This window comes from Nyctereutes procyonoides, unplaced genomic scaffold (assembly GCF_905146905.1).
Source record: "Nyctereutes procyonoides isolate TBG_1078 unplaced genomic scaffold, NYPRO_anot_genome, whole genome shotgun sequence".
Lineage (NCBI taxonomy): Eukaryota > Metazoa > Chordata > Mammalia > Carnivora > Canidae > Nyctereutes > Nyctereutes procyonoides.
The window spans coordinates 4776929-4803123 of NW_026575146.1; positions in this window are offsets into that span (position 1 = coordinate 4776929).

Sequence of the window (26195 nt, forward strand, 5' to 3'; positions counted from 1 at the left end):
GGTGGCAAACTGTATATATGCAGCATGCATTCTTTTACATCCGTTGAGCTCAATCAATTTAACTTCAACTTCATTTTGGAAATTAATCAATCTACACAACCACATTGACAAAGACAGCCATTTTGAGTGAAGAATATACATTTAATTTTTTCTAAAGTCTACCCAATAAATCAGAAGCCCTCCAGGCAGGCTTGGTTTTCCTGGCAAGGGCCTGTCCAGTCGCATACTTTAACATCTTTGCTGCTCTCCGGTCTGTGCAAGTGTCCAGTGCACAGCATTGCCTAGACCCTCCCATGGGGGTCACGTTCTCCAGAAGACAGTCACAGAGTGATGAGATCTGGTTTCTACTATGATTTGCACAAGGCTGTGAGCCCATTTGGCTTGCCCCCACTAATGTGGCTCCTCGCCGAGTCCCTGCCTCATTCCTGGTGCATTTTCTGGTGCGTTGCAGGCACCAGGTAATATTGTCGAATGAGTGAAGGACTAAATGAACTTTCTTGAGTGCCTAAGGAAATGGAGCCCTGCAGTTGTGTGAGTTGGTTCTAGCAGGGTGTTTCCTGCTCTCCGAGAACCTGGAGGAACGATTGTGGCCTTTGTGTTTGGAGGAGAGCATGCCTTTCACCTCAAAACCCTGCAGACCAGATTTCTCTTGATCAGAAGTTCACCTTGGGACGTGGTTTTATTGTTATTCAGCTCCTCTGACTTTCCTGTTGTCCTTTGTGTAAAACTGTACATGCAAATAATTTATAAAATAAAATTCTACATACTCATGTAGGCTGTCTTTTACAGGAATGTATTAAATGTTGTAATTTGTGAAGGCACACGAAAATCCTAAAATGGCACTTATTTGAATTACAATTTTCTTTTGGCCATATTTTCCTAATCTGAATTGAGAGGGGGATATCATCTATTCTTGCAATTAAAGCTAATAAAATAGCAATCAATTCTTGCAATTAAAACTAATCAAATGATTAACGTATTTATGGCATACATGCTAGTGTATGGTATGCTGCCAGACAAAATACAAACATAATTTGATACCCTCCCTACACAAACATTTTCTCTCTTAGATTGCATTTTAGACACACTCGCTCTTAGATATTTTTAATATAAATGTGTGAATCCGTGGTTTTGTCCCAGGAAATAATTATTTCTTCTTAAAAGAATATTCCATATAAGAATATTATTATATACTATTATTCTGATAAGAATAATTTCTAACCAATGCAAAAGCAAAAAAAGAGCAGAGAAATTAAGAAGTGTGAGTCCAGGGTGTTCAGACCTGGGTTTGAATCCCACAGAGCTGCGGAATGTTGCCATGATTGCTTGACTTAAGAGGAAACTGATAAGCATGTGGTAATCACGTGCCTTGTCTTTCTTTACTTCTGCTGATACGCATGCATTATGTGGAAGGGAGGGAAGAACATGAATGTTTTGGAATCAAAATCTGGAATGCAGAGCCCAAACCCCAGCACCTGGCTTTGTGACCTGAGATAGGTTCCTAAATCCTTTCCAGTCCGTTTCACCATCAGAAAAGTGAGGTTGATAATGCCTCCTCGAAGAAGTTTTGTGGAAATTGAACATGCTAACAAGTAAGATAACCCATAAAGAGTCTTGTGTTGGGGAACAGGAGTTCTTCCCATATGTCAGCTATGCAGTTTGAGCAGGTTGGAGGGAGCAGGGATGGGACACGGGAGAGGCTTGTGACTCATGAGCTTGAAATGTTTTCAAGATACATTAGAAAAAAGGCTACAGGGATCCCTGGGTGGCGCAGCGGTTTGGCGCCTGTCTTTGGCCCGGGGCGCGATCCTGGAGACCCGGGATCGAATCCCACATCGGGCTCCCGGTGCATGGAGCCTGCTTCTCCCTCTGCCTAGGTCTCTGCCTCTCTCTCTTTCTCTCTCTCTGTGACTATCATAAGTAAATAAAAAAAAAAAAAAAAGAAAAAAGAAAAAAGGCTACATTCCTGAATGAATTACAAAACAACATTAAAAAGAGAGTTCCCAACACTTAAAAGGACATTTAATGTGATTTAATGTGTGCTCAGGACATGTGCACTTTACATGTATTTTCTCGTTTCATCTTCGAAACAACCCTGAGAGGAAGAGGCCATCATTCTTCCCATTCTACAGATGAGGAAGCTGGGGTGAAGATGGGATTTGTTAATTGGCCCAAGGCCATGCAGCCATTATTTAGGAAAGCTGGAATTTTACTCTCAACAGTGTAACTTTAAGCCTGTCCTCTTTCATTTTCTTAAAGATTTTATTTACTTATTTGAGAGAGGGAAAGAGAGAGAACATGTGCAGGAGTGGGGGGAGGGGCAGGGAAAGAGGGAGAAGCAGGCTCCCTGCAGAGCATGGAGCTCAGTCTCAGGACCCTGGGATCCTGACCGGAGCCAAAGGCAGGTGCTTAACCAAATGAGCCACCCAGGTAACCCAAGCCTATTCTCTTAACCTGCATTTATGTTTTATGGGGCCAGATTCAATATGGGACCAAACATAAGGATCACAAATGAAGAAGTAGGAGAGGGCAGACGGACAAGAGTAGTGTTTCTCCTAAGAGAGGGTGTTTGAGAGGTCAGCAGACCAGGTGACACTAGAGGGCAAGACCACTGGTGAGCAAGAGGAATGGTTCCAGTTCACCTCTTACACAACATGGTTTTCAATTAGGATTCTTTTTTTTCAACTTCTCCAAAGAAGTATCTTAGACATATTTATACACAGGTGTGTATGATTTATCACTCAGGCATACATGAAGATTACACGAAGTTAATGTGAGATAATCCTATGACTTTCTGTAGGCAGAGTCTTCTGAATCACTTTCCATTCAGGTCCCTCCCATCCCTACTGCTGTTGTACCCAAGATGTCACCATCTGGCCAGCAGAAGCCCTGTTAATGACACCGTCTCGGAGTGCCTCATCATTTCTATATCTCATCCAAACCATTTTAGGAGTTTGGATGCTGGCATTTCTTGATCTCATCTGAAGTCATCCACAGGTTTTCAGACAGGAACTCATTCTTTCTTCAAATGGCTGTTGAGTGGTTTGTTAGCTGAAATGTTGTGGCCTCACAGCTCGGCAGTCATGCCACCGGGAGTGGCAGCCACACTTGCACATGTGCACACATGGCAACTGTATCACTAGCTGTCAGTCAAAATCAACTGTAGTTCTCTGTCTATTGTTCTCCACCCTGGTTTCACATGTTTGAATGTAAAAATGCGTGCATTCAAGTCCATGAAATACACTTGGCTGTCAAGTTACAAGGGAATTGTGACCACCCATCTCATTTTACTTTCTGTCCTTCTACTTTATCGATAATTATGTAGTAGTAATTTTGTCTTTAAACACCTTGGACTCAGAATAAGAATTTCTTTTGTATCTCTTTGTAGGTGAGTTTGTGTTAACATTATTCTCCAGAAAAAAAAAAACAAAAAACAAAAAGAAAAAAAAGAAACATTTTTCTCCAGTGGGTCTCTGGCATGATTTATCCCATAGGCACATATTACATATTGGTAATACTTGGCTCACTGTATTCCATATCTCATGGAGGTCCCTGGCTTGTGAAAAGTCCTTAAACAATGATTTAAATATCATTTTATAGAATTTAGCACCTTGCCCAGGAAACAATAATAATTTATTTTGGTATTTTAATTTTAAGAAATTATAGTTGAGTGTAGTTGACACACAGTGTTACATTAGTTTCATGTGATTCAACATAGTGATTCGATTGCTCTATATGTATGCAGTGCTCACCACAAGCGTGACTACCATCTGTCACCATATAACAGTATTACAGTATCATTAACTATATTCCTTATGCTGTGCCTTTATTCCTGTGACTCATTTATTCTGTAACTGGAAGCCTGAATCTCTCACTGTCCCTTCAACCATTTTGCCCATCCGCTACCCTCTTCCCTCTGGCAACCATCAGTTTGTTCTCTGTATTTATAGGCCTGATTCTGCTTTTCATTTGTTTATTCATCTGTTTTGTTTTTTAGATTCTACATAAGAGTGAAATCATATGGTATTTGTCTTTCTCAATATGATTTATCTCATTTAGCATAACAGCCTCTAGGGCTATCCGTATTGTTGCAGATGTCAAGATCTCATTTTTTATGGCTGTGTAATATTCCATTGTGTGAGTGTGTGTGTGTGTGTGTGTGTGTGCACGCGCGTGTGTGCTCACGCATCAGCATGGATGCACACATGCATGTATTGGGTATTTTGATTTTTTTTTAAAGTTTTTTTTTAAATTTTTTTCTTTATTTATGATAGTCACACAGAAAGAGAGAGAGAGAGGCAGAGACACAGGCAGAGGGAGAAGCAGGCTCCATGCACCGGGAGCCCGATATGGGATTCGATCCCGGGTCTCCAGGATGGCGCCCTGGGCCAAAGGCAGGCGCTAAACCGCTGCGCCACCCAGGGATCCCCGGGTATTTTGATTTTTAATAACAATGTCTGATTACAGAGCACCGGTATACCTGCCCACTGTTAGAAGCAGGAGTTTATTCTCAGTAGTGTGTTAGGGTAAGACAGACTCTTATATTATAACTAGAATTCCAAGTGACATATAAAAACTTATTATTTGGCCTTTAAATATTGGAATCCTGTTAAGGTATTGGAAGTTGCTAAATGTCTTCAGGAGTTTAGTCTCCCATTCCTTGTGCTCAGAGTATGTGTAGTATAGCAGAAAGAGGGTGGGGCCTTGAGACCGGAAGAAACTCTAAAAACACCCCATTACTAGGTGACCTTGATAAAAAAAAAATACCAAATACATTCACAAATCAGAGCAAGTTCTACACAAATTTAATTTAAGCCTCATAATAACCCAGTAAAGTCATTACTGTTACTACTCCATTTTATAGTTAAGGATCTAAGGCTCAGAGTATAGATACTTTATAAGTTCACTTCACCTCTGTTATCCTAGGTGTCCTTATACCTGTAAGAGGTAGACAATATATTTTTTTTTACTATTTCTTTTTTTGTTTTTTTTCTGTTTTTTTTAAGATTTATTTATTTATTTATGAGAGAGAGAGAGAGAGAGAGAGAGAAAGAAAGAAAGAAAGAAAGAAAGAAAGAAAGAAAGAAAGAAAGAAAGAGAGAGACACAGGAGGAGGGAGAAGCAGGCTCCATGCACCGGGAGCCCAACGCGGGACTTGATCCCGGGACTCCAGGATCACACCCTGGGCCAAAGGCAGGCGCTGAACCACTGAGCCACCCAGGAATCCCCTAGAGGTAGACAATATTATAGCTACTGCATGTTGCATAGACTAGGTACTTGAAATAGAAACTAATTTTTATCCCACTGATTTATATTCCTTTCTCTTCTGCTAGACTCTAAAGAGTATTACCTTGCCATTTGAAATTGCCTTATAGATTCCAAGAGTAAAAATAACATTTTGGAATTTTTGAACTCTCCACCCCCACCCCCAGTCAATTTCTGTTACACAAATTGATTCTCCCTGTTTTGTCTTCAGTGATTGATGATTTTTAAAGTTTTTTTCTTAATTATAAAAACCAGTTGAGGGGAAACCCTGGGTGGCTCAGCAGTTTGGTGCCTGCCTTTGGCCCAGGGTGTGATCCTGGAGACCCGGGATCAAGTCCCACATTGGGCTACCGACATGGAGCCTGCTTCTCCCTCTGCCTGTGTCTCTGCCTCTTTCTCTCTCTCTCTCTCTATGTCTATCATGAATAAATAAATAAAATCTTTTAAAAATAAATAAATAAAAACCAGTTGACAGCTTTATACCAATGTCCAATACTTCCTACTGCCTGGAAATATTCTCCATGATGACTAAACTGAAGTAATTTCGTGGCCAGATTTTTTTTTTAGTGGACCTCTGGGTGAGACAATATCTTCTGTACTTTGAAAAATCATAACCATCCAGTTGGATACATAATAAACCATAACTTCTAAAAGTCTTATCAAAATAAAATCCCATCATCTGCATTAGCACTCTTCCCTTTGGAATATTATTTTATTGCCTTGACCAAATACAAAATAGGGTAATACTTGTAAATGTGTTAAGACAAAAAATGCATTGAATAATTTGATAAATATAATTGATGAAGGTATAGCTTTGAGAAACATGAGAATTGCTGCCTCAAATTATGGAGCCCCTCCCTGCTCCCTCCTGTCCTCCCCTCCTTCCATGTTTTTCCTCTCTCTTTCTTGGAACTGACAACAAAAAGAATTGACTATATCTCTTTTAGCCCACAAGTCCTATTCATATGCTTTTATTTTCCCATACTTTAATCTCCTTCCAAGTGCATTCCAAGAATAAGTAAATATATTTTCTGAAAATCTTGGCAATTTCCCGGATTTGAGAGGTGTGAGGAAAGAGTTGGCAGAAAAGTGATTTTTGAATGAAAAATTAAATCTGGACTTATATTTAAAATCTCCAGAGACGTCTTTGATATAAAGCAAAGTAGCCATTTCCAGTACAGAAAATAGCCACGTTTTATGTTATTTTGATGAATGGGTTAAAAAACAAGCATGTAACAACTAAATATATATGTAAATCGAGTGGTTAGTGTTTTTTTGTATCATAAACCATAGTGTAATCTCAACTAATAATTAGAAAAAAAATAAACCAACGAGGGCTATATTCTAGTGTGGAGTACACTATTACGGAAGTCCAATCTACCAGAACAACAGATATGTTAAATGCAGTGTTAGGAATAAGCCAAAGCCATTGGTTATATCATAAATTTAGGAGAAGTCGAAGCACTTGTACAAAGCCTTCTTCATGGAGTAATTTTATTTTATTTTTTTAAGATTTTATTTATTCGAGAGAGAGAGAGAGAGAGAGAGAGAGAGAGAATGTGTGAATGGGTTGGGGAAAAGGCAGAGGGAGAGAGAGAATCCCAAGCAGTCTTTATGGCCAGTGTGGAGCTGGACATGGGGCTTGATCTCACCACCCTGAGATCATGACCTGAGCTGAAATCAACAGTCAGACACTTACCAGACTGAGCTACCCCGGCGCCCCATGGTTTAATTATTTTTGTACTCTGCTGCTTAGTTGTGTTGTTAGTATAATGTTTTGGGTCTGTTTATACATAATTTGTGTGGCTTCATAAATAGTATATAATACTGAGCAACAGATACATGATGCACATTTTCATTTCAGTTTCCCAAAGAATGCTCTTAAGGAAGGAGGGTAACCTGCTCTGGGTAACATTCTTCTTTGCTCATCTTGGAGATACTAAGGAAATTTTTAAACCATATCAGTTCTAAAAAACTATATAAGAATAAATGTTGATAGTAAAGGATGAGTTTATTCTTTGCATTACTTGAAAATAATTCTGAGGCATTATCTAGTTATAAAAAAATTTAGTCTAATGTTTTCTACGATGGTAAAGTTGGTTATAGTACACATGGCAAATGATAAAATATTAATAGGTTGTAGCCCACATTTTGTAGTAAAAATGCTGCCAAAAGTTTGGGAGTTAATAATCATAGGGAAACATATGGCAGAGATTTAAAGCTATTTGTGAGTAACAATCATTCATATCTTATACATAGCATCAAGAATAGTGTTTGCAAAGTGAAACAAACCAGCCCTTACTTATTACAGATGATAACACAGTGCATCAGTGGAAAGGAAGGAGTTGGATAAGAGTTTGAATTGCTTTCTGCTACCCAAATCATGTGGCCTTGGGCAAGTTACCTCACCTATCTGAGGATTATATGAACTGTTTGTGCAGTGCTTTGCATACAGCAAATGCCCAATAAATAGTTTTGTCATCGTAATTCATTTTCATGTTTCATGCTATTAAGTCTATGTGATGGACCGAGGCACAACAAACTCCTAAATGATCCAGTTGGAGAAGAAATTATTGAACAGTTCCCTGCAGGTACTGTACTGGGTTCCAAGAGCACCCAAGGAGAAATGAACAGAAGATTTACCATGTGTAGGAGGAAAAGGATGTGCAGAGAACTCAAGCTCTGTCAAAACACAATGACACTAGTGTTGACCAAATCCCTAGTACTCACGGCAGAAGTAAAGAGAAGATGTATAGAATGTTGGTGAACAGTCTTCAAAGATAGGTGGATTGTGATTATTGGGGGCTGGCAGTGGCCTGAAGGAGGGAGGGATTCCCAGATGGGGGAGCCCACATGACCAAAGGCCTAAAGGAGTAGAATTTCATGGTGTTTTGGGGCACAAGGGCCAATTGTGCCTTGGGCTGGTGATTCTGGAGTCTAGGATGAGTAGGTGAATAAGAGGGAAGACACATCTCTCATAGCTTGGAAATAGGCCTCTGATTCTTAAATTATACTAAGAGGACATAATTTTATAGACTGGGCATTATACAACCTTTTTTTTCTTTTTGGTGAAAAAGTTTATATTTAGAAGTATAGCCAGCTGGACTCAATTTAGATGATCCCAATTTTGTTGGCAACATCCAAAGCATCATAGTCAAGAGCCAGTCAGACATATGCTCTCTTCTCCCCATCAGGCCTGATCAAGGTGTTATACTTGGCCACATCAATGTCATAGAGCTTCTTCATAGCCTGTTTGATCTGGTGCTTATTGGCCTTGACATCCACAATGAACACAAGTGTGTTGTTGTCTTCTATTTTCTTCATGGCTGACTTGGTAGTTAGGGGGAACTAAGTTTTTTTTTTTTCTTAAGGTATATGACTGATGGAATTTTCATGCCCAGAGTATCTTCATGTGACAGATATGCATGGAATCCTTACTTGTGCCAGACACTGTTCTAAGTGCTAGGAAGAACTAGACCTAAATCCTGCCATCATGGAGATTGCATTTCTAATGAAATATAGGTGTGGACCACTCAGTGCTGGCTACTACTTTCTCTTTCTCTCAGGAAGACATACCAGGATGCAAATCCATGATATTCTGGCTATGATAGAAGAGCCTCATGCATAAAATTGCTAATCACCCCCACACACTGCCTCCTTAGGTATACTTGTCAGCAGATTATCCATACATTCAAAACCAATAGCCACTCTTCTGAGTGCCTGGACCCCAGTAGTGACAACTGCTACTCTGGTCTTTGAAGAGGATAGTGATGTTATCTGAGGATGAACCAGTGGGTGCTGGCATCAGAGCTAATCACATTTAAGTTCTACTGAACACTGTTATCCTGTGATTTCATGAGCTTTCCCAAGACCTCCTCCTCCTTTGGTGAGTACCTCCTCTTAAATCATAAAGGCCAAATGTACAGCTCTGTTTACTGCAGATCCCCACTGGCCTCCTCTCCTCATTATATCCTACCTCCCTTTACAATTTTTACCAGTCTCATTTCTCTAATTATATTTGTCTAGACCAGCATCACCACTTAGGACACTTTCTGCAGTGATGGAAATGTTTGATTTTGCACTGTCCAGTATAATTGCCACTACATATGTGACTATTGAACATTTGGAATGTGGCAACCAAAGAATGCTATTTTAAATTACATTAAATTAAATTAATTTTAATTTTAATAGATTTTTGTAGCTAGTGGTAATATATTAGCACAGATCTAGATGTTCATAAAAAATATCCAATTTTGTATTATTTTTTTCTTTGCAGTCAAGTTTCTGGCAAATTCTTACATTCAATTTTTCTGCTTTTTGAAGTACCTGGCAAAGGGTGCCTTGGGTGGCTCAGTTGGTTAAGCATCTGCCTTTGGTTCAGGTCGCGATGCTAGGGTCCTGGGATGGAGCCCTGCACCAGGCTCCCTGCTCTGCGGGAGTCTGCTTCTACCTCTGTCCCTCCCCCCATGCTTATACATGTTTGTTCTCAATCTCTCTCTCTCTCTCTCTCTCTCTCTCTCTCTCTCTCTCTCATGCTCTCTCTCTCAAGTAAATAAATAAATCTTAAAAAAAATAAAGTACCTGGCATATTTTTTTGCAGCAAATCTATGAATTTTTAAAATTTTAATTCTCATCTAGATCTAGAAGGCAGAAAGTGGCATACTGATCATTTTTGGTCTGCATATGGCTTTCTAGTCATAGCAAGAGGCAGAAAAGTGGTGCCATCTTGGGGGTAAATCTCCACTGAGGCTTTTTATTTTAATCTACCTCTTGCCATTCTCTAGTCAAGGAAAAGGACAGTTTCTTTCCCCTCTCCCTCCAAGCAGGCTGCCTGAGGATAAGAACTGCAAGAGAGAAGAGGTAACTCGGTTTAGACAGAGTGTACCCTGGAAAGTAATATGACTCCCCATCACTGACTCCCGGTTATTAATGGATGTGGGATGAAGGAATGGGAGGGATTGGCAATCAGCTCCATGAAGGGTGCATTCATTCATGAATGGTGCATAAGAGAAGGAATTTGTTTGCTAGGAAAGGAAAGTGATGAGCTCCATTTTGGCCATATTGAGTTTGAGGTCTTCATGGTGAGATGTGTGATTAGAAGTGGGCTATATGGCTGCACTTTGGGGGAATGATCTGTTCAAGGGGTAAAAATATTTGGGGGCAATCGCCATGTGCAAATTAAAGCCACAGGAATGGATAAGATGGTCCGGGGTTAGTGTGCAGAGAGAAAAGAGGAAAAGATGAGTGACAGAACTTATTCATTCAATGAACATTTATATGATGGGTGAAGAATAGGAGCTTTGAGAAGGTAGGAGGAAAAATCCAAGAGAAGACATTCATCAAAAACAGGAGAGGGGTGCCTGGGTGGCTTAGTCGGTTAAGTGTCTGCTTTCGGCACAGATCATGACCCCAGGGTCCTGGGATCAAGCTCTGCATGGGGCTCCTTGTTCAACAGGGAGCCTGCTTCTCCCTCCCCGCCCCCCTGTCATTCCCCCTGCTTGTGCTCTCTCTCTCTGTCAAATAAATATATAACATCTTAAAAAAAAAAGAAGAAAAGACAAATCTATGAAAAAGAATATTTGACAGTATCAAGTGATACAGTAAGGTCAAAGGAAGGTAAGAAATGAAGAGTATCCCTAGATTAAGCCCCATGACATGGAAAGCCTCTGGAGAGAAGAAATGGCATGGGTTTGAGGATTGGGTGGAAGGTGAAAGAAATAGACAGCAAGTATTGTCAGCCTTTTAGAAAATGTTGGCTGTTGTAAGTAAAAAAAAAAAAAAAAGAAAAAGAAAAAAAGAAAATGTCGGCTGTGGAAGGGAGGGAGCTGGAGTAGCTATAGCTGGAGAAGGTGACAGATGGGTGGAGAGGTTTGTGGATTTTGTTTTGAAGGTAGGTTAGATTTGGATCAGTTGAGGAGTCCACGAGAGTGGTTGAAGATCCAGTGCAAGAAAGAGAGTGAGCAGATCATCCAGGGACAGGGCTCCTGACAAGGGGTGGCTGGGGTCCAAGAATAGGTGGAGGGGACACATCCACCTTGGGCAGAGGGAGGGACACCTTTCAGTGTAAGGTGGAAAGGACCAGTGCCCTGGCAGGTAAGTTAATAGACTCAGAAGACAGTGGCTGAGATAGGTCCTCATTGCTGGCTTTGCCAAAACTAGTTTTATCTCTAAAATTTTGTATTTTTCTAAAGTGACCTTTATGTTTAGGTGGAGCTAATATAAATATGTTTGTAAAAAGAGTCACAATCCAAATCGGCTGTGCTTCCAAAGTTGGTACCGGGCTTTGGGAAAGTTGCCCGGTCCACGGTCACCTGCAGAACTTCCAGCGGCAGAGAAGCTTTGAAGCTCTAGAATGGAGAGGAGCTTTAGGTATCCCTCTTGACTGAATGAAAAGCAGGAAGCAGGCACAGTAATTGTTTGGGCTTTTCCTCTCTCCAGTTTGCATTGCAAGCATGTGGTTTTAATTTTTAAAAATCTTTGAAAACACCTCCTTGAATTTCTAAGGCACAGAAGAAGCCCTGGACTGGGAGTGAGGCTTCAGGTTGGATCAGCACTGCGTCCAGAGGCGCAGCATTAACAGCACCTGTTCATGTGAAGAGGGTCCATAGGGGCCTGCCTGCCTGTGCTGATGTGCAACTGCCACGGGACCCAGATGCCAGAAAACACACTTGCTTCAGGCCTTTGGGGTTGTTGGGATCTGGGTGGCATCGGCCTCTGGGAAAATCTTGTTATGCAAAAGAGAAGTATGACTAAACATTAAAATACTTAATGATTTCTTAAAGTAACATAGCCATTCATGAAATAGGAACAGGATGTATAAAATCCATATCTAGTTTTAGACATAAACATTTCATTACATGACTGTTCCTCCAAAATGAAACTGAGCAGCTGTTTCTCCAGATGCCACATAGGGGCTCTGAAGGGAATAGTTGCTAAATCCAATACCGTAGTTAGCTAGATATTGAAAGAAATACTACAAGATGTCTCTGGTCTAATCAGCAAGGCTCAGTGAACTAGAATTTAAACACACAGCATGGAATTAATGTGAGAATTCGGATTATAATCTCAACAAGGGAAATGTAATTGCTATGCTTTTGAGTTTACCACGTTCTAATTTTTATTATTTAAAACCTATTAAGGATCCATGGCAAGAAACTCTCTTTGTTTTTCCTACAACCAGTTGTCATCATGACAGCCAATTGTTTTGAGAAAGTACAACATTATTATTTATGAGAAAGAGCTGACACACACAATCCATATATTTAGATGACTCTAATATGCCTGGGCCAGCATATTAAATGATATGCATAACTACTTGAAAGATAGATCCAGAAGGTTACAGGTAATTTTTATGCAGGAACCATCAGCTCTATACTGAAATGAAAAAGTGCTCATAAACTAGTTAATAACCTATTGCCATTCTGCACCATAGGGTGATAAAATGAAGAGCAGGAGAAATTTATGGAAGGTTCTCTTGCTGTAGAATGAATTACCTGATAATTGTGTAAAAAAGTGGAATTAAAATAAACGCAAAAATAGCCATTTACCTGGAAGAAATATATTAGAGGGGAAAAAACCTAGTTAATTCTTTAGACAAATGATAAATAAGTCTCTTGAATATTCTTCCAGAAGTCTTCAAAACACTCTAAGATACTTCAAAGAGTATATAACTTTAGTAAAGATATACAGGCAATCTATACATGTAGGAAAACATTGGAAGTCAAATAGCAGTATGTTAACATTTCTAATCTCTGATTTGTATGATTATAGGCATTTTTATTAGTTTTCTTTTATTGATGACTATTAGCACTGAGATGTATTGTTTCCATGATCACTAAAACAGAGCTCACCAAAAAGCCCCCTAAAGTGTTTCATACCCATTTATAGTGTTCATAACCACCATTCATTCTTTTCTTTTTTAAGAATTTATTTTTTTTATTTGAGAGAGAGAGAGATCACAGAGGTAGAAGTAGATGGAGAAGGTAGAAGCAGCTGAGCAGGGAACCTGGCAGGGGACTCTATCCCCAGACCTTGAGATCATGACCTGAGCCGAAGGCAGACACCCAACCAACTGAGCCACCCAGGCACCCCCATTCAGATATTCTTAACGAAGCATTTCCTTTTGTTTCTCAAAGAACAAAAATTGTCTTTACTGTTATATTGATAAAGGGATTCTTTAATCTCTCCAGTTTGATCTACTGTTTCTTTAATCCTTTGCCACTCCTGTTCTTGTTCTAGAATGCCAAAGACCATAGCACTAGTTCTGGCCAGTGCTCACTTAGACTGAAACTGCCCTGAGCCCATGTCCACCACCTGCTTTTCCAGCCCAGTCAGGGCTGCTCCGGCCTCACCACCACCGCTCTGGCCCATTCCTGGCCTTTCTCATTTTGGGGTAATAAGGGATCCTGCCAGGCAGTGTGGGACAGTGTCTTTGGGTAGCATTCGTCCCCCTGCTTCTACATAACATCATATCACTGATGAATTAGTATATACATTACAATTATATACATATTTTGTTAGTGTAATATATACCCTCTTGGAACAAGTAAATATGAACACATAATTTGCTTTAGAGTATTTCAGGCCACTAATTAGATTAGTTCTGCAAGTGCCTAGCAAAATGTAACTTGTGTGTTTTCCTTGGCAGATTTGATATCAGCTATAAAACTTTTATTAGAAAATGTGACAGAGGGGCGCCTGGGTGGCTCAGGCAGTTAAGCAACTGACTCTTGGTTTCAGCTCAGGTCATGATCTCAGGGTCTCAAGATCTGGCCGCGATGGACTCTACCTCAGCGAAGAGTCTGAGATTCTCTCTTCCTCTCCCTCTGCTCCTCCCACCCCTTCATGCTTTCTCTCTCTCTCTCAAATAAATAAATCTTTAAAAAAAAAGAAGAAGAAGAAGAAGAAAAGAAAAGAAAAAAAGAAGCCTGGGTGGCTCAATGGTTGAGCATCTGCATTCAGTTCAGGGCATGATCCTGAGGTCCTGGGATCAAGTCCCACATCTGGCTCCCTGCAGGGAGCCTGCTTGTCCTTCTGCCTGTGTCTCTGCCTCTCTCTCTGTGTCTCTCATGAATAAATAAAATATTTTTAAAAAGAAAAGAAAGAAAACGTGAGAGAAAGAAGGAGCTTGAGAGAAAATCATTGTTGATTTCACAAAAGTAGCTGTTGATAAAAGTAGATATAACCAATCAGTCGTTTTTAATATATCAAGGATCCAAAATGTATGGTTATATTGCAAGTGTTTGGGGGGATTTAGGGGCTTCTAAAAATTGCACCCCTCCGTGTTCACTCTATATGCTTTGCCCCCAACTTCCAATGCCCCAGCCACTTGAACGGCCACTCTTAATTATCGGAAGTGTACTGGTGCAGACAAAAGGTTGAGAACCATTGATAATGATATGAGAATCTGGAGAATGTCATGGCAACTACATGGAGGATCTATTAATGGAGAGAGATGGAGGCCCCTAGAGGATTTTTAAACATCGATGGTTTCAAATGAAAAGCTATAGAGATAACTCCAAATGGTGCTGTAAATATTATCAGAGGGAATGGAGGTGGGGAGGGATAAGGCTGATAGAGTTATAGCATGAACCTTTTTCCGGTGATTGTTAAGTCAGAAAACAAGCCCCCAAAGTCAATAATTAATCTCACCGAAGAGAATAAGATTTTGCTCTTAAGGGCTGTGATGGGCTCACTACAGCCTCTTAGAAACTTTATGGAACAGGCAAGAACTACTAATGAGGAGGCACCAAGGTACTCCTGTTTAGTGGGTGCATTAATTCTCAGACCACTAGGAATTCATTTAATAAATTACTACACTAGCATAAGAAATCACTCTCTAATGGCCTGAGAAAAATGTTCCAAAAGAGTAGCAGTTTACTCCCGTCTTTGCAGGGAGAACCAGCCCCCTATACAGGATTAAGAATGTGCCATTTCTTTGTCATTTAAAGGATTCTAATTTTGGGTCTCTATGAATTTCTAAAGAACTTTGATTTTCTTAAATCCTAATGCCATCTCAGGTTGAGAGAGAAAATACGTACATATGTTCACACCATGAATGCTAAAAACAGCTAAGTGAAAAAGTAAAAATTCAGTGTTGACATAAATCCTGCTGGAAAGACCGCAAAAAGATAAGGGTTGTAATTTAAATCAAATTTTCTTGGTGTCTCAGTTCAGAACGATGCGGCTGTGACAAAAAGAAATGGGTCACATCAAAGAATAGGGTGAAGTGAATATTAGCTCAGAGCCGAAATAGCAGTTGTCCTTAAGGATGGCCATCACATGGCGCCATGATTAATTAAGGTATCTGCCAATCATATGGGCTTGAATCATTGCTTTGGAAAGGGCAGAAAGCCTCTATATTTACATAGGGATCATCCGCTCATATTCAGAGCACTGTCACTGCTTCTCCTGGCAGCCTCTGACTTGTTGGCAAAATGTCTTCAATTATGGGCACACTGCCTAGTCTCATATCATCACAAACCAATTTGTCAAGATGGGTGTATTTGGAAAGCTTTGGAAACAAATATTTTACTTATTTTAAAAGGGTGGGGGGAAACTCTGTGTACATACATTCGAAAATACCAAATTTTATGAAATTTCACTCTTCGATATTTAATAAAGATGCCATGTCTTCCACAAGGGAAAGAAACCAGAGAAGAAATATCTGTGTTCATGTCAATGTTAAATAGCTCTGTGGGTATTTACAGAGCGATTGTGGAATGGAGAGACTGAAACATTTCTGCCTGAACTCTGCATTTAAACTCATCAACGTTAGCCTGGTCTTTTTTTTTTTTTTAATTTTTATTTATTTATGATAGTCACAGAGAGAGAGAGCGAGAGAGAGGCGCAGAGACATAGGCAGAGGGAGAAGCAGGCTCCATGCACTGGGAGCCCGATGTGGGATTTGATCCCGAGTCTCCAGGATCGCGCCCTGGGCCAAAGGCAGGCGCCAAACTGCTGCGCCACCCAGGGATCCCAGCCTGGTCTTTCTTTAAGCACATCTTTATGGCCTAGATGTCTTTGCTTTAAATCATTGTTTCCTCCCTACTTTGTGATAATAATGGGGGTAAAAGTATTAACTATTTTAATTTATATAACACTAATATAAAGATATAAATGATATAAAGGTAAATATAACCACACGGGGAGTGCGAAAAAAGAGCAGCAAAAATAAAATAAAGGCCAATTAATGAAGTAAGGGCTGAAATGAAGAAATACATTAACATTCTCCCATTTTTCTTGCTCCTTGCCTTTCTCTTTCCCTGATTTGCTATAAGAAAAATTCTAGAATTATGGGAACCAGGAAACAGCTATTAGTACATAAATTATGTTAACGTTAATTCCACTGCTCCTCATCTATGGTTTTAGATGTTATTTTATCTTGGAAGAAAACAGCTGCTTCCTTGTAAAGTTGATTGTAAAGTGAATGCCAGTAAAACAATGTGATTTTCTTATTAGATTTGGTTACAGAGTTTTAGAGTATTTTTTATTTGTGTGTTGACTTGTTTAAAATCTTTGTCTTCCCTGCTAGATTGTAAGCTTCGAAAGGGTAAGACCCATGACCTTTTCAGTGCTATATTCCTAGCACTTGTGATAACTATAAAATTCTATTTTCTTAAATATTTATTTATTTATTCGATAGAGAGAGAGAGAGAGAGAGAGAAAGAGAGAGAGCTCACACGAGCAGGGGGAGGGGCAGAAAGAGATAATCTCAAGCAGACTCCACGCTGAGCAAGGAGCCTGACATAGGGCTCGATCCCACGACCCCGAGACCAGGACTAGAGCCAAAACCAAGAGTCAACTGTATAACCAACTGAGCTGTCCAGGTGCCCAACAACTGTAAAATTCTTAAGATATTCTAAAAATATTTTTTTTCTTTTTTCTTTTTTTTTTAGATTGATTGATGGATTGATTCAAGAGAGACACAGAGATAGAAAGAGACATGGGCAGAGGGAGAAGCAGTCTCCCTGCGGGGAGCCCCATGCAGGACTTGATCCCAGCACCTGGGGATCATGCCCTGAGCCTAAGGCAGACTCTGAACCACTGAGCCACCCTGGCATCCCTAAAAATATTTTTTCAATAACACTTTAAGATGTACTGTTCAGAAAAGGAACCAGTATGATACATCTAACAGTTTGTAAAATAATTATTTATTTGAGAGATCTGTACTCAGGTCATAATGAATATATTAATATACCCACAGGGATACACCTGCAGGCCACTGAATTTGCCATAAAGTTACTTTTCCTTCTGCCGCCTTTCAGGAGTTGTAGGACTTCTCCAATTCTGGGCTCTCTCTTCCACTGTCTGACAGAGTTTGCCCTTCCCAGTCTGCCAGAGCAATTACTTTTGGTATTTTTTAAGCTCCTGGAACTTAGGCCCCCTCCTCTGCTTCATCTCTAAGTGCTTAATAACAAATAGAGCTGGATTGTGGGGATTCATTTCCTTGAAGGATGTTCTACAGCCTGGAAACTTTCCATATGTGAAGCTTTGCATTTGTCAAAGTGAATATGGATCTGCTGTTTCTACTCTTTGAATCGAAACCTACTATGTAGACTTCTTAGGATGAGAAATACTAACTCCTACGTGGGTTTACAAAACGGACGCAAAGGAATTAAGATCTATCACGCAAGAATGTGAGGCAGTAGGCACAGAAGGAGGAGAAACAAAGACCAGGATAGAGTTGCTTTAAATTTCCCTCTTTTTTATTCTTAAGAGAAATCACTGTGTACTAATTAACGAAGGTATGGGCCTGAAACGTAGATATGTCTCTAATTTGTTTTCAAGCATTTTAGATAAATATGCAATATGAATAATATTGCCTGGTTTCATGCAGTCATTTCAGTTCCCTGAATAAAATGTGTGTGTGTGTTTTAAAGATTTTATTTATTTATTCATGAAAGACACACACACACAGAGAAAGAGAGAGAAGCAGAGACACAGGCAGAGGGTGAAGCAGGCTCCATGCAGGGAGCCGAACGTGGGACTCGATCCCGGGTCTCCAGGATCAGGTCCTGGGCTGAAGGTGGCACTAAACCGCTGAGCCACCCAGGCTGCCCATAAGATGTGTTTCTTGCTCTATGATGTGAATTGGAATAGATTCCGGAGGACTCTTAAAACATCATTTTTTCAAGCTAATATTATTAATATTCCTAGGTAATATACTTTTGTTACTTGTAAGGATCATTTAACTTAAAGAAAATGGCGTATATTTTCCTCCATGTGTCTTTTTATTCAATTGCTAAGTCATTTCATGAAAATATAGGTGTGATTTTATCAGAGCCCTATTGCATGACCATACATACCTCCTGTTTTGTGCCTGTGGTCTTGGCATTATTAACTGCTCCCATTTCACTTTCAAAAGTTTGGATAGTAATATACATGGCCTGTTGATCTGGATGGACTTTCAGAACACCCACTTCATACTATGAGCATTTCGACTTTTATCCCCCTTTGCTTTTCAAACACCAAGCTTTCCTTTCTCATACATGCCAAGGACACCAATATCAAATGGCCCTTATGTCCTGAGACATAAAAGATTGGGAGCTGGAGCAAGATGTCCTGGGTTCAAATCCACTTTAGCCATTTGCTGGCTCTGTGAACCTCTCCACTGCCTATCTCAGTGTTCCCATCTGTACATGGGGCATCTATAACCCTTCTTAGAAAAGCACTAAAGTGTAGCAGTTACAAGTCTGGACTTGAATGCCTAGCTGCCTGGGTGTGAATCCCAGCTCTGCTACAACTGGGGGCCATCGGAGCTTTAAAGGAGCTGACACATAAAAAAAGTTCTTAAAATAAAGCCTGTCACATGGAGAATTGGAGGAGATATGAGGGGAATCTTTGAGGTGATGATAATGTATATCTTTTAAAAATTTTTTATTATTGAAGGATAGTTAACACACAATATTATATTAGTTTCAGAAGGTGCACAGCAGAGTGATTCAGCAGTTCCATACATAGTAAGTAGATAAAAGCCTAGCACATGGAAAGTGTTCAGTAAGTGTTAATAACTGTTATTAGTGCTCTGAGAATTAATATGATATAAATGCAAGTGTCTGACCTAACACACAGTTGGCGCTCAACAAATGAGATCTAGTACTATTATTTGATACTGTCTTGGCATGTCTCTGGCTTCTATCCGATCCGTGCCTAATCCCAGCACTAATATATGCACCATAGATATTCTAAATATGTGCATACATATGTATGTGTATATGGGCCCAGAATTAGACACACTGAGCCGATATTGCTTTATATCTGCAAATAGATGGTTCAGAGCTGCCAAACTGCAGTTAAAACATCTAGCAAAATGCCAGCACGTTTCAAATAAGATGCAAATATGAAATTCACTTGCTCTTAGAGGGTGTATAAAGGCTTTGCTAAATTAGAAATGCAGAGAAGGGAGGGTTTATTTATCCTGTTTATTTGAAGTCAGAGCCAGAATCGTGATGGTTTAATGGTCCTAAATATTTCGCTGGGTTTTTCCAGGAAAGAGAGATTGTATTTATCTCTTAAACGGTCCCTAGCTGTTTCCACATACAAACTGGGACAAATGTTATTTCTTTAGCATTCCTCGAAGATGGTGTAATTCCAGTAGAATATGAGCTCCTTCGGGGAATGAAGTACCTGACTGTCCTGTGACCCTCCCATGCCTGGCGTGGTCCTGCACCTATCAGCACTCAGCGAGTGTTTGCTGAATTGAAGGGGTCGCACCCGACAGGAGGGGTCAGTCACTGCTGGATTTCAGTTTCCTTTCTTTCTTTCCATTTCTTGTTTACCAGGGACAAAGTTAAGGAATGTTTTCTTGGGGCACCTGGGTGGCCTAGTTGGTTGAGGAGCTAACTCATGATTTCGACTCAGGTCATGATCTCAGGGTCCTGGGATTGAGCCCTGTGTCAGGCTCTGTGCTCAGTGGCAAGTCTGCTTGAGGATTCTCTCTCTCTTTTTCTCTTTTTGCCCCTGACCCTTCTCTCAAATAAATAAATAAATAAATCTTAAAAAAAGGTATTTTTGACCGCATTGAGTGACACTTTAAGCCAAGTTTTCAACTTTTCCTTATGCCAGCTTACATTTTCTGACTTGCAACATAAGGATCAGCATTCTAGTGCACATTAACTTCAGTCATACACCATGCATTGCTCAGTTTTCCTTTGAAATGGGGATTTTTATTAACTTAGAAATGGCAGATTGCCACTAATTTGGCTTATTGTACTTGGAATAAGGATATTAAGATCATTGTGACATTTTTGGAAAATGACAAGCTGTGACAACCATGTAGCACCCACAATTATAGGTTCCCTTTTCTTCCTGGGGCAGCCTGTGCTCCAAGCATGTGAAGCTCAGAATCCCTGAGCTACTTCTGAGAAGGGGTCTTCTGTCTAAAAGGTCTCTTTGATTTCTCTCTGCCCGATGTAAGTCAGCCATAGGGCCATTGGGAAAAGCAGGTCAGAATTAGGACTGGAAAGTACTAGAGCCTTCCTTTCTCTTTAGGTCCTGGAGAGACTCACCTGTCATATTCAAGGAGATGTCCAACAAGTCCAGGTATTTCCTAAACAAAGCCCAACCTTGGCTGATAAAAGTTTGTCCTCTCCTCTTGTTGCTGTGTTTACCTCTTGTTTAAAGGGAAAATGCTCCCCCACCCCACCCTGTACAAATGCAGAGGCCCATCTGTATTTCTAGAGCTTTCCTTACTCTGCCCCTACCCAATCATTCATGCCTATCACCATTCTCCTTGGTCCTCAAACACTTTGTGTCCCACTTCTCTGACTCACAAAGTCCTTGCCATCACTCGGGTCCAAGATTGTTGACCTATAGTGAGTAGAGCGAACACAACTTATCACTTCAGCTTTATTTTTTTAAATATTTTATTTATTTATTCATGAGAGACACAGAGAGAGGCAGAGACACAGGCAGAGGGAGAAGTAGGCTCCCTGTGGGGAACCTGATCTGGGACTTGATCCCTGGACCCCGAGATCACACGCCTTGAGCCGAAGGCAGATGCTCAACCACTGAGCCATCCAGGCGTCCCTCCCTTCAGTTTTCTTTTCTCAAATAGACTCTAAACTCCTAGAAGACTGGATCCATGAGTTAATAATACCCAGTACCATGGGTATGAAGTGATGTTGATGATTGTGAACTTGAGATAGCTGTGAAACACTGGGCAAAATGCTTAACTTTTCTGCACATCAGAGTGCGCATTTGGAAAGCAGAGATAATAATATCCATATTGAAAGTTTCCTTAAGGAACAAGAGTATCTGACATTGAGTGGAAATTCGGGGATGGCTGTCATAGCTGTTAGCATGATTTATGTTTCTCACACTGTATTCAGGATCTGTAACACCTAGCCAGTGTTGAGATCTTGAAACTCCTTCAGGCAGAGGTAGATGAGACCTTCAATATCATGTGACCTGGAGGGTTGGTTTTTAAAAAGATTATGTAGTGGAGCCCTGGGATTCTATCTACAGTGGTGAGTAAGCGTTTGCAGTGTTTTGTGTTTGTGTCCATGTGCCAGGGAACAGAAACTGTGTTAGAGGAGAGCAACTTTACTAGGTCACATCAGACATTAAGTGCCAGGACTGAATTTAGCACCCATGCATTTGTCATTCATTCGTTCATTCATTCATTCATTTTATTGAATATTGACAGCCTTTGCAATATCATGCTGAGAAATACCCAGATTTATAGTGGCAAACAACAGACCTGGCTTCCCTGCCCTAACAGAGCATACAGTCTTGTGGAGAGGCAGATAACATATGAATAAATATTTAAATAAATGCATGATCGATTCACTGAAGCAAAAGGACAGGGAGATGAAGGAGAAGAGGTAGGGAACCTCCTTTAGACTGAGGGACCAAGGAAGGCCTTGTATGCAAAAAATGACCAATTTGGGCACCTGGGTGGCTCAGTTGGTTAAGCGTCTGCCATTTGCCCAGGTCATGATCCCAGGGTCTGAGGATCAAGTTCCACATTGGGCTCCCTGATCAGTGGAAGTCTGCTTCTCCCCCTGCTTGTGATCTCTCTCTCTCTCTCTCTCTCTCAAATAAATAAGGAAAACCTTTTTTAAAATTACCAGTTTAACAGAGCCAATATTAGCACTATAAAATGTTTGGTCAACTCATGTGGTATATTCTTCATAGTTAATGTGTTTGAAATGGTAGCTAATGCTCTGGCTTTGCGTGGAGGTGTTGGGTACCAGGCATTTGCAGTGGGTTAAATGCAGCATTTTTCAAGCTGCCTGGATCTGAAGGTTTTTCACAGACACCAATATGACTTGAACATAGATTTCAAAGGAATTAAAACTGCAAAATCATGCATAGACGTTGGACCCCACTGTGCTCTCTTCTCCGTAAGCATTTCTTGCATTTACTTTCCTTCTTCAAGACTCAAATCCAAGAGAATGCATCCACTGTAGGTCTACTTTGTCTTTATGCAAACCGGTTCCCAGGACAGGAAAGTAAAAAGCAACAGGAGCAAAAGAGTAAAGTGCAAACCTGAGTGCTTCCATTTCCTATCTTTAATTAGTTTGTGCATTGTCTGAGCACTTTGATCTTTTTTCTTCCCCGCTTGCTCATTTTTGCTCATTTCTTTGCTTGTTAAGACTCCATCGGAGGTTAGGAAAACGCAGTAGCCTCTTTTCCTTTTTATTAACAGCTCCTATAAAAGGTTTGGTGGCAGAGAAGATTGAAGATAAAATGAGATTATAATGACGTGTACGGATAATGCCATTGACTTTAATTATGCCAAGTTCTGAGCAGCAGAGATAATTGAGACTGAGTTAATTTTACAAGTTTTTGTCTAATCCAGTATGTTAAAAAAAACAGGTATTGATAAATAGCCATTTCCACTTCAAGGCATACAATTAAATAGATTTTGTAGCATTATTATGATGACCGGTTCTTTTTAATAGTAAAAGCAGAGAGATACTGGGTGGGAGGATGGCATAGGGGGAGTTCAGAGCCCATCCAGACTACGCGTAGTCTTATCTCTGGACAATCGTAAACTCTCTCGACTAACGATTGATGAATCAGAAGTGGTCACCACCTGATGCATCTCCCAACTTTGGCCACGCGAGGCAAATTGGGGTTCAGTCCGATGGTGTTCAGATAATTCAAGAGCTTAAAACACCTCCTGAAGCCTCGGAGGGAAACAGAAGTAACTTCGAGGTGCTTTTGTTAAGTGTTCGGCTATGTTTTCCTTAGGAGTTGGTGACGTGTGTACCTTAAATGTGACAGTTCTGTCTTCAGAATATTTACCCAGCTTGGTACATTCCTTCTCCACTCCCAGCAGGGAAACAGAACTTATTCTGTTTGCCTTAAGCTACAGAAGAAAAGCTTGGTGGAGCTATTAATTTTATACGGTAGAATAATTTTCATTAACTGCCTCAGAACTTGCTCTACCTGTGAAGACCATTGAGTAATGTCATCTTGAGAGTGGATCTAACTCTGAGACTCACTCCCTCTTCAGCAGCGCCTTAAAATAGTCCCAATATATTTGGAATGCTTACACACACTGTGAAACCTGCTTTTCATAATATGGTAATAATAAGTATTAGTATTATTAGCACAGCGCAAAAAGCTTTCTATGCAAGAAATAACTTACTGCTCACAAGAGGTAGGTACAATTGTTCCCCCCACTTAACTGTCTGCAGCTTAGATTAGAGACTTGGCCAGTGGGGTCCAGACTCTAAAGCAGATCTCCAGCACAGCCTTTATCCCCTTGCTGTTCTGCCTCCCTTAGAATAAATGTACTTTGGGCTAGGTGTCCCCCACTTCCCACCCATCTTATAGTGGGGGGGCTTCACTACTAAATCTTAATTTGTGGGCAATTCATCCATACTCTTCGCACTTATTTTCTTAGCCAGAAAATGACAACTGCCCTTTACCTAGCTCAGTATTCTATTATTTTATTATCATGACACAGATGAATGTGATATAGGCTTATAGCAATATAAGCTATATAAGCAACATAGCTTTAGCTGGCCAGGGATAATGAAGGAAAATATATCTGGAATATATCCTGTTTACATTGTGTGTACAGCTGTAACCCCTTCCATGTTTGCCAGATTGCCAGTTAGGTAAGATATTCAAAGCCATGTAAAAGTAACTAAAAGTTATTTAAGGAACCAGATTATTTTTGTATTTCTCATATCTTCATTAACCTTCTCCTTCTTGCTAAGATTATGTATTAGATTTATTTCTCTGTATGATTTTTTTAAAGTGGCTCCTCTATTTTGTCAAACGGTATGTCATAACGTAGTTGGATTTTTTAATTTTTATTTTTTAAAGGTTTTATTTATTTGAGAGAGAAAGAGAGCATGAATGAGGGGAGGGGCAAAGGAAGAGGGAGAAACGGGCTCCCCACTGAGCAGGGAGCCAGACGTGGGGCTCTATCCCAAGACCTTGGGATCACGATGGGAACCAAAGCAGACACTTAACCAACTGAGCCACCCCGGGTGCCTCACGTAGTTAGATTTTATTGGTTCATGACTGTGTCTTTATCTCAGTACGTTTAGTACTATAAACTTTCTTCTAAAATATTTTCAAGTTTTTAAACTTCATATGCTTTGAAAAAATTGATTAAAAGGTCTGTTTCTGGTTGTGTATTTTTTAAACTACTGGTATTTAATTGTGGCAATAATTGATACCCTGGCAAAATTTTGGTTTGTGCATGTATGCAAATGGTAATTGAAGATTAATGTCTATTTTCTAAACATAAACTTTCCAGAGAAATGGAATTATTTGCAGCGAAGAATGTCACTTAAAAATTCCACTTGAATAATGAGTTATCAAACACTCCAGTGTTTCTCTTTCCCCAATTATTAATGAGCTGCTACCCAAAACTCCTTAAAGTTACAAGAATGATTTATAAACATCATTTAGATTTACTATGGTCGCTTACATTACGGAAAATAATATTTCTTTACAAGTATAAATTTTCTATTTAATTGCCAAACATGCCATTTACTAATATCGATACACTTCTGCTTTATCTGCTAGGTTCTATGGAAGAAGGGTCTGTCTGCCTTTATTTCATTTTGAAAAATGTCATGTGGACCAGTCATACCAGCTGGTGGTGATCTTTCTTTCAGTTTATTCAGAGCCTTATTTCTGGGAAATAACTTACATTTTGGTACCACATTCTTCAAACTGCAACTAATATCATCTGAAGACTTTCCCCTTCATGCCATAAGGGCTGGGTTGTGATGGTGGAGGTGGATGAGGAAGTGGCAGTAAAGGGATGAGAGAGGTGACCCAACTGAAAAATCACTTGGATCGCGGATGTCACTTAGCATCCTGGATGCCACTTTCTAGTTAGCTGGTAAGTATGGTAGAAGGATATTTATCATACAGATGGGTCTTTACAAAATCAGCATTCTCTCAACTGTAAGGTTGTTGATTTTTAGGATTAATTAGTAGGGTTATTAATCCAAACAATTAAGTTCTCTCCTAAGAGTACAGCTGTCTGATTAATTAATCTATTAATTAATCAGTGGCTTCTCCAGATGTCTGTTGAGATACTGTCCCTTGAGCACTGCTGAGATGTGCTTTCAGACCATGAATTAATCCCTTTCATTTATTCAACTTTACAGTAAAAGGAGACTATTTATTAAGAGAGTTTGTTGTGGGTTTGCTGTGAACAAAAATCTATTTGTAATTATTTCAGGTTATCCTTCTCACTCACGTATGTGACACACTTCTGTGTCATGAATTGATAACGTTTGATAAAATCTTAATGGCTTTTCAGATGCATTTCCTCTCACCATTCTGGAAAGTGTACTTACAAAATTAAACATTTTAGTTCAAAAGAGAAGAGTCATCACATTTTAAAACATGATTTATTTATTTCAATAAAGCAAGAAAATTATACCAATATTTCTAGTCATATAAATTTCATGACCTGTTTGAGAGCCCCTGTTTTCCAAGGCAAA